The following is a 10,682-nucleotide window of genomic DNA, read 5'->3' on the forward strand; positions in this document are numbered from 1 at the left end:
CTGAGAACTATCCTTAAATTGTCATCAGGGTTATACAGATATATGACAAGATCATCTGTGCACATTAAACTTTTGCCTAACTTATCTGTTACTGTGTACGCCTTGAAAGTACACACCCTTAACCTTGTGGCCTGTGGCTTCAAGTATAATGAGAACAGTAAGGAAGAACATGGGCATCCACCATATTCTACCTCTGCTTTTGCCTAGTCTAGCACTTCTGATACCCCTGTGCCCATTTTTATCCTACACTTGGTGATGCTGTTATATTAGAAAGCTAACTCTACAAACTGCTGGGGGTATTGTATATGCATTAAAACTGCAGGCCAGACTACATTGAGACTCACCTTCTCATAGTTGTATAGGTAGTGGGTGGGAATAATTGATTGGCAGCTGTGTACTTGGCAGTCACATGTTGTTTGGTGTTGATTACACACACCCTTTTAAATTCCTGAATGAAACTATTAATATCATTCCCCCTTTTTCTGTGGAAATAACTTGGTTTTGACCTTGGCATCTAGGGGCTCCCTTCCCAATACTCATGTCTCTGGCAAAGGACCAACATTTCTTTTTCATGCCAGTGCTGGTTTTCTCTTTCTTCTGCCTCCAGATGCTTCTTTCTCTCAGTGGCGTCAAGTTCTAGATGGTTAATCTCTAGTGCCAATCTCTGTAATTCCAAGTAATTCCAGTTGTACTTTTTGGTCATATTGGGGAGTAATTGGACTGCCCTTTTTTTGTACACTGCCTACCCACAGCACCTGCCGAGCTGTCTCCTTGTTTAGTGGACTGTATTTCTGCTGCACACAAGACTATTATCATGTCCTCCTTGTGCATACTGGCACATGAAATTCCCTTAGTTTTACACTCCTCAGTCAGGTGTGACAGTAACATCTTAGCTTATTCTTTAGAGCTATTTTCTTCCTGTTTCCTACTGTGCTAGCTGTGCTGTCTATAACTATGTATATTTATTTGGTGGTAGTAAGGGTACATATACCTTTGGTCACAAAACTACTTTATAGGTTATTTATGTCCAGTTTAATATCCACCCTATTGCTCACCACTATGACAATGAGACTATAGCTGGTAGATGGGGGATTGAGTCCTAGCAAGGACAACCTAAGGAAAGGGGGGCATGTTACACAGTCATAAGGGGTTTGAATCCACCACTTTAAACCATTGTGAATGATCAGTAAGCATATGGGTTTTCAAGACATATTGGTGTCAAACAGATCAAAGTATATACAAGGCATACAAGTATGAATCACTAAATAATTCACAAAGTACAGTCTGGCCCCAGTTACATGCAGGAAATATGCACCACTGCCATGAGTATGGGCCTTCACCATCCTTAGCCAAGAATAAGCCCCGGATAACACCCCACAGTGTAGAATCCAGACCAATTCTCATCATTCTTTCTGAGCTTCAGTGCCATCCAGCGTCCAGTTGCCCACGGTAAATATAGTTAAAATCCTACACATATGCACATGCACACACACACACACACACACACACACACACACACACACACACACACACACACACACACACACACACACACACACATTTCCAGAGAGGGCATGCAATATTCTTCTACATTTCAGCCTTCTATCCTGGATCATGGGAGTAAATTGTTGTCATGCCAGATTATAAGACTGGGGACCACCCATTTACTGTTTTACTCTTACTAATAAGCCAAATAATCATAAACACAAATGAGAGTGTACATCAGGGAAGCTTTGTCAGTTTGAGGATCATTCCAGCAGTTTGTCACCCTTTTGTAATACTTATTAATTAATAAGAAGGTATATATGTAAAAGATGATCAACTACAACCTTTTTACAATAAGTAAATTACAATGCTTTGCTTAGAAAATAGTGAGTTAGGCAACACACTGAAGAGTATACAGAGAGATAATGAATTACACATAGAAACAGAAATTAAACATTTTGAACAACAAGAAAGAAAAAAACTCTAACTACAGCTAGTCTACCTTGGTTAATGTCTGAACTAAAAAAATACTTAATCTAAACTTTTCTGAATTCCAGACAGAGAGACACATATGCCGAGAATAACTTTCATGAGTCATATTGTCTAGGTAGAATCCTTTCTCAGTTGTCCATTTTCCTCTCAACTATCCTTTGTTTATATGCTTTTTTTCATACAGAAACAGGTTTTCACATTTGCATATAAATGAGCCTGTTTACTTGCTTTTGGTCAGTTATTTGTCTGCATCTAAGCCAGGTATGGAAATAAGGTACATAAAGAAGGCTGGTTGTGGAATGCAAGTCCAGGAAGTTATCAAAATAAATAAGTAGTGCAGGCAAAAGTGGAAGAAAGAAAAGCTGGACCATACTAAGACAGCAGTCCCAATAACAAAAGAACAAGGCATCAGAGGCACTCTACCAGCTACTGGAAAGTGAATCAGTGGATGGGACAAAGAAATTCTATTAGGCTGCAAGGCAGAAATAGAAGGCTAAATAACATAGTCATCAGACATACTTCTTAACAGATGCCAATAACAGTCTGTTTATCAGTCCACAATACATCAAAGACAGATGGACCAGGTACCTCCAGCATCTCCTGAATGAAAAGCACACAGAAGCTGTACTTCCCCAATGAAATAGGAACAGACAAAGATATGAGAGCATCAGGGCAGAAGCCAAAGTAACTCCAATTACAGCGAAGGTCAAAGAGCAGATATCTGAGGTTTATGCAGGAAAGCAAAAGAGAATCTGATGAAGAAGATTTGGGACAGGCAGGAAGAGGAAAAGAGTAAACAAGGGCAACTAGCAAAGAAACAGATGGATTGTATGCGAAGGCCTATGAGAGTCAGGCATGACTGTCAATGAAGGTAGGAGAATGAAACTGAATAGAAAGAGATGGAAACAGTTGACATGACACCCAACCCAATGTAGAAAATAAGGAATGCAGCTTGATGATGATGACGGTGGTCAGTTATCAGTTTGATAAATCTTCTAATTGAATTTTTATGACCCTTGGCTTCCTATTTTAGGAAAGGTCTCAGTTGATGTAATTACAAACCAAAGCAAATTACAGCCTATCTACAGGACAGTTCACACCCACTAACGAGAAGTTATACTCCATACTTCAATTACAAATTTAATTTATTTTTTGTCTTCGTTTTTACATTCACAGAAAAAGGTCACACATTTGCACATATTTCTGATGCCACAGAAGCTACACTTATTGCAGCACAATTCGTATATTTCAGTTTATGTGATGTAGTTTTTATCAGCCTTAAGCTCATCTCACATTTCTGTTATATTTTATTTCAGAAAATAGTGGGGTGTTTATGCAGAGCCAGCCTTCGGCCACTTGGACCAGTTTAGCCCAATATGGCCTCATTTCCTAAGGGGGTCCAACACTAGGCTTTGACAAGATCAACTATGTCTTACATAACCAAGAGGTATGCCTAAGAGAAAGTGCTAGACATTTTACTGCTATTAGTAACTGCAGCTTCATACCTCTTACATGACTCACAGTGTTAGTTGTTTGTACCGCATGGCAGTCATTTCCTGTTGCTAAGTGCTCAGCAAGATTTTCAGCTCAAAACTGGTCTCATTGACCATCTGGTTTTGTGTACCGCTCCAGTTAAGATATCAGAAGATAAGACCAGCCTTAGTTTGAAATCCGATAGAGAAGTACTGTTTTATTTTGCTTCTCTTGCTGATGTGTGGTTTCTGAATGGTTATTAATGAATAAACTTACAAGAAATAACTGTGGAATAGACAATCTCAGACAGCATGAAAACAAACACTAGTAAGCATAAAAAATGTAGATACTGTGAAGGGGGGTTACTTCCAACCACAACAGAATGTTATTAATTCAGCAGTATGGCAGATGAGTGCTTGTTTCAGTCACAGATAGGAGGAAAATAATCACAGAGAAGTGAAACATGAGGTTTATGCGCAGAGTGGGTGGAGTAAGAGGTGGACAGAAAAATAATTCACTTGCCTGAAAATGTTAAAACAATAATAGTGGAAAACAACCAAAAAACAATAAATTTCATTCAGTATCAATGCAACAGTGGTGATGTAAGAGCAAACATGCAGGGAAGTACAAGTCAGGCTAGTATGTAGCATAAACAGTTTCAGTCATAAGCAGATGTAATACAAGAATCCAGTTAGTAAAATAAGGAGTAAAATGGATAACAAATTACCTGTATACTGCCATGACATCACATAGTATAAAGTTTCTATGGAGAAAATAATATAGAAAGAACAAAGTATTTGCAGTATACACAATTGTTGGGCATAGGATGTGAAAGAGTCAAATGAGGGGTAGACTGGAAAGGAGAGAGGGGCAGAAAGTGCAGCAATAAATAAATAAAATAAAATACAAGAAAATAAAAAGTGGCGAGGAACAAGGAGGAAGTGTACAGTTATTGCCTATCCTGGTTCAGGAGATCCAGGCACTAGTAGAGAGTTTCGGAACACTTTTACTTGTAAGCCAGACTGCACCCATCTGGTGACACAGGATGTAGACACAAGACCTTAGTGGCTCATCAAACAGACCCCTTACAGTGTGCCTGAGTAAGTTAAGCAGACCCTAGAAGAAGAGCTACAGAAGATATTGGGGGGGGGGGGTAATCCAGGCGTCTAATCATTTATTTCTGTCATATGACAAAGTGTAAGCTAATAAATAAATATAGTGTTTATTTTTATACGATATAATGTAATCTGAAGAAGTCTTAAGTTAAAAAAAGTAGAAAGTGGGGTCATAGCCAGGGAGAGGGCAGATGAGGGGCCCCACCAGAATGATCCAAATTAGGGCTTACAATTGTTAAGGCTGACTCTGTCTTTATGTATAAATCTTTCAAATACAGTGGGTAATTTAGAAACTTTTCTGGGCTTGGAGAATGTTGATACCTATATCATTTAATGAAATAATGTTTTCAGATCCAAAAAGCACATTACAAAATCCAGGGGTATTGTTGCAGATCTGATGGTATATATAGAAGCAAATCAGTATTTGTAAAAAGAGTATCTACAAGCCAGCAATCAGTCTAGCGAAGAACTACAAATTACCCACACAATAATTAATATCAGTGGTGCTAAGTATAATATTACAGAAATATATTGTGTACTATTTATTTCCCCTATTGAGCATGAGGATTTCATGACTAAACCTCACCATGAAAAGATGAAAACACAAAACATTATAGATATTTTAAATTCCAAATCAATAACTGGGTAAGCCACTCAAAATTGAATTTGTATGTCTGAATATTAAATAACAGTGTTAATCTAAACAGCTTGGACCACATAGCATTGGATTCAAGCAGGGATGTCAATACCTTGAATATCATACTAACAGATATAGATTCTATCTGCTCCACAGCTATGACTATATACTCCATAATTAACTCTGATCATTATACCATTTTTAGCATAAGAGCAAAATCAAGTGCAATCAAACTTGCTCAAACAAATCATCGCTCCTAGACTTTGTAAATGGAAAATATGATAAAGTAAATGACTTACTTATAAAAAAAGAGACAGGGATACCTTCTTCACCGTCCCAAGCAAGGCTGCTCAGGATGCTACCAATAAGTTATATGCTTATTAACATTTACATGAATAGACATGTACCAATAAGATGCAACTATGCAAGTAAATAGTTGGTAGAATCACACAATTAATAAGCTACACAACAAAAACAGATACTGTGTAGCTTTCAAAAAGTTCCCTAGCAATAAAAGCAAGTTAAGACTAAATACATTTCAGAACTAGTTAGTCAGCTTGGAATTAAAGGAATAATATGTTATTATTTAATTATATCAGAAAATTGGAAAGGAAATTAGTAAATTCAACATGGGACTGATTAAAAATTGGATGAACATCCAACCACAGGACATAGTAAATGTACTTACAGAGAAGTTTTTCCCAAATGTTAGAATAAGCAAATAAATATGTCAGAGTGCTATAGAGTCAAGGGGACAGATTCCTGTTACGAGGTTCCTTACAACTGTCCATCCTCAGTAAATTCACTGAGATGCAAAATCAGTTTAAGGCAGGACATTTATTTTTAAAAAATTGGCAGCATAAAGCAAGGACTAATGTAATCTAATGTAGTTTAATATAATCTAACCAACTTGGCAGATAGTGACAGACTTTTATAACATTGGGGGGTTGGTATAATGGTTAAGGCGTTTACCTTACAAACACAAGGTGCAGGATTTGATTCTCAAATATTGTAATTGACTAGGCTTAAAATGGCCCACAAGGCCATTTACTCTAGTACTAATCTGTGAGACTATAAGCATAAAGCAAAGTACAGACTAGTTCTGAAAAATCCATTCCAATCATAGTTCACATTCTTGATTAACAGCAAAACAGTGCAATTATTATTCAGAACCCATCAGTGCTGCTACATCTCTGCATTTTGCTCATATGCTGTACTTTCTTATGGTTTCATCTGTGCAGCATACAAACAACTCTGTATTCATTATAGAACATGTAACAAAACAAGGCCAATTTATCTTTTAGACAAACAATGTTCCATAATATTCCTTTGTTTCATATCAAATCAGTACTATGAGCTTTATATAAAGTAGCAAAATATAATTGCTGTACCCATGCCTTTAGAATGCAAACATGTTTCTGGCCTGAAATACAGAAGTCTATTTTGACAATTGCAATTTCTGAAATAATTGTACTAGAGAAAATCCATTTTGACACTTATATTGTTGATGTATCAATATTATACACAATAGTTCTCCTCTTGAATAATCTTTTATCAATGAATCATGCAAACTCTACTTAAGAAAGTAGGCATATGAGATCTGAGTCTAAGCTACTTTAGATAAAAATCTGTTTATTTTACCTTCAGATTTAAACTGAGAAATAACTTCGTAGGACAGTCATAAGGAGCAGGAAAAATTAATACCAGATTAGAAATATGCCTCGTGGCTGGAGTGCTTGAATGGTAGCACTCACTCCATGCATTTATATGTATACATACTGTGCTATTATTATCACTTCCATAGTATCTGTTTATATTATTTATTAATGACATGCACATGACGTATAGCAGGATAAGAATCATAAACACTGCAACTAAGAGTCTTTTTTTTTAAAAAAAAATCTTATTTCTCAGCCTGGAAACATGTTGGTTACCAATACCACAGTGAGCCATTAGCTCCTATGGCATTTAAGTCATTTACAGCTGTTAAGTTACACCCAAATGATCTTTGAATTTCATTTCACTGCATGAAATGACTGTAGTATTTTAATCTCGTACATTTTTCTCTTTCTCAATGAGAATAAATATATTTTCTGTGCGAACTTCAGAAATACATGTCTATTTGACATCATGCCACAAAGTCAGGATTTGACCTCCATGAAATCCTGCTGTATATGATAGCCGTTTTGCATTTAACCTTCATTCGTTTACATCCACCAAACTGATATGTATATTGTCCCTCTTTTTTACCTGACATATATTAAAATTGTGTATATTTTATCTGCTGTTTTCCCAAGTATCTGCAACATCCTGTTAATGTTTTCCTTAATTTCACGTTCCATGATATCTTACCCATCAAAGTCTGGTCTGCAATATTCTAAATTTCATTAAATCATAGCACACAACCTTCCATCTCCAAAATGAGGAACACTAGCCCTCATAATGTGGAACAAACAGGCAAAATGTGGAACACATACAAATGGCTTTCTAACAACTTCAACTAGGAAGGTCATATGATGGTTAAAATATGCTGGTTTTACTTATAAAGAAGATCTTTTAATGAATTAATATGATTCATTTCTATTTACAATGGATTTCACTTAAAAAAATGTTCTAACACTGAATGTGTGACAGAGTCTTTCAATGTGGAACTTTGAGGAACTTGAACTTTTTAAGACCCCAAATGAGGTATGTTCCTCGTAATGAGGTACATTTGAAAGGTATGCATTAAATAACCTTTACTGCTTGTTTCCTATTTAACCAACATGTTACAATGAACGTGTCGCCTTACCCTTTAAAATGATGTCTTAATACTGTCAGTTATAAAGCTACTTGGTCACATACCCCTGCTGTGCATATAACACAGATCATATACAACTTATGAGCATGCTGTAAACATTATATACACATTCTTTGCATATTGTGAAAACCATACACATATACTGCACATATCATGGAAATCATATGCACATGCTATGCATATTGACAGCATATTATCAAAACTGCCTGGTAAATGTATTTCTTATTAATCGAGTTTTAACAAAATCTTGCTATACTCTAATAACATCCATTTGTTGGCCAGGTAGGTTCACTGGACGCACAGTTCCTTTTCAGAAACAATACAAAAGCAATGCCTGGTTCAATGATTTCCTCAAGGTCACATAGTAGGAAGTTGAGAACTGAGGAAATCAAACCTGTTCCAGAGGAAATGCAGTTCACAGACTTAACCCTTCTGTGCTAAATTCCAGACTTTTTGCTGATATAATTTTCTTCAACTAGTCCCTAGATAGTATCACTTTAAAATAAAACTACAAGTATTAAAAGTGCTTTATGCTTCCTAAGTAACCAATCCCGCCATGCAAGGACACAAAGTGTATTCTTTATGCTATCTGATGCACCACATTTAACCCTTTATGTAGTTCTGATACTTTTATGTCATGTGATTTTCAATTACCTTTTCCTTTTGTCCCTAATTAGTCTAATAATCAGCCAGTTAACTAATCTCATTTTACTTATAACGCACTCAAAACTTAAAATGCCTTTTTTGTATACTTCCAGTTCATACACATACTGCTTTATGGCATCCAGAACTTTTTGGGGTCTAGCCTCTTTAACTGAGTGACTTAACAACTAATAACAGGCAGTATTAGAAAGGGCAAGGAGTTATTAACAAAATGACACTAAGATTGCTAGCCTATGTCCTGCAGTGCAGAATTTGCCACTTATTATTCATATTTTCAAATTAATGTTCATAGTTTCATAACTGAGAGACAGACCTACATGATATTGAGGTGTATGGTTTGAAACACTAATGTGGAAGACAGGACAATTCACTCTTAATGCTGGTATATATTACACTATACTGCAATATTGCTAGTTGTTTGCTAGTAATTATGAAAATAGGCAATATTTCTATATTTACTTAAGCCTTCAAAAACAAGTGACTCTGTGTATCTATAACTGATTTGTTTATCTGCTGTTTTAAAACCAAATAAAAATAAAATAAAAGACAGAGTGACTTATAAACTGTTACATGGCATTAAGTGAAACCTTAGATGTTGTTGAAGAAAAATGTCTTTGATATTTGCACTGTAAGTTGCACATCTTGAGAAATATCCAGTATTATTTGCTTTGTTATACAATTTAGCATCTGTTTTCACATTTCTATAAATATATCAATAAACATGCACTTACAGAGGAATTTCTTGTTGTCATGTGAAAGCTTATGTATGGTTAACAAACATGTTCTAACAATATGTGTCTAGGTTGTTCAGTTTTTAAGATATGGAAATTTGTTTGTGAAGGTTTACAAAAATGTAATTTGAGGTTTGTGTGCATTGTAAGATTTTACAGTATTTATGGGAAAGGCTATGAGTGGACAGACTATTATCACTTTAAAGAATACTTCTTACTAATAACATTGCTATTTGTACAGTTTAAAAAACTTTTATTATTCACAAAATATTTACATTTGTTTATCTTATACGTTTAAAGTTTATTTTTCAGAAAATGCTCAGGAATGCAAAATGTGTTTAGGCTGCTAGAGGTGACATTCTGCACTGCATAGGTGTTAATGAGATAATTTCCTCAAACGTATTTGAGAATTACTAATAATACATCAGTAAATATATGTAGGGAAAATCAGGGTCCAGTTGGAGAGATGATGAAATTAGCAAGCAAAGCAGAGTAGTATTGCTGGAACTGAATTCATCCTTAAGTCTTGGTAAGTATCTTCATTTGCTGAACCCTGTTTTTACAAAATCTCACCAAGCCCCCCCCCCTTTTTGTAGAAGCAAGTGTAGTCCATAAAAATCACAAAAAACGATAGGCCAATAAAGAGCCATAAAGATGATAGAGTGGAATATTTGAGAATAAGAAAGAAATTATGTCTTGTTACCATTATGCAAGAAGGCCAGAATTTCAAGACAGAAGATAAAAAGATTAAGACAGAAATTAGAGGAAAGAAAATACTTGCAAAATAAAAACTGTCAAAATCTTTAAATGCAAATTTGTATTCATTAATACAGCAGACTTATGAAAAACATTAAATAGACCAAGAAACATTGGGCTGTTTGGAAAAAGAAGCAACTGAAGAAGTGTAAAAATACAAAGAACAAACTCTAAAGATTTTTGAAAGGTATAAAAAAGAAATATGGACATGGGAAAGAAAGAGTGATCTGATATGGTGCAATATTTATGTAAAGGAGAAAGCTAAATTAATTAATAGAAAAAGCAGCTCCAAAGATATTTGAAGAGAAATACAGGCAAAGGCACCCAGATATGGAACATTTCACAATACAGAAAATAAAACCACAAAGGGGTAATGCAGAACAGAAGATTAGTGGAACAGAAGTTAAAAAATAGAAGTTGAAGTTATAGAATACCTGCAAAATTAAGGATTTAGTGTAGAAAGTCTAACAGAGGTTATGTCACAGCATGATGGAACAATGAGTCCTCCAAGAAAGGAGAAACAGGAGGAG

Source organism: Protopterus annectens, chromosome 1.part2 (genome assembly GCF_019279795.1).
Source record: "Protopterus annectens isolate FY-2018-M chromosome 1.part2, PAN1.0, whole genome shotgun sequence".
In the NCBI taxonomy this organism is placed as follows: domain Eukaryota; kingdom Metazoa; phylum Chordata; order Ceratodontiformes; family Protopteridae; genus Protopterus; species Protopterus annectens.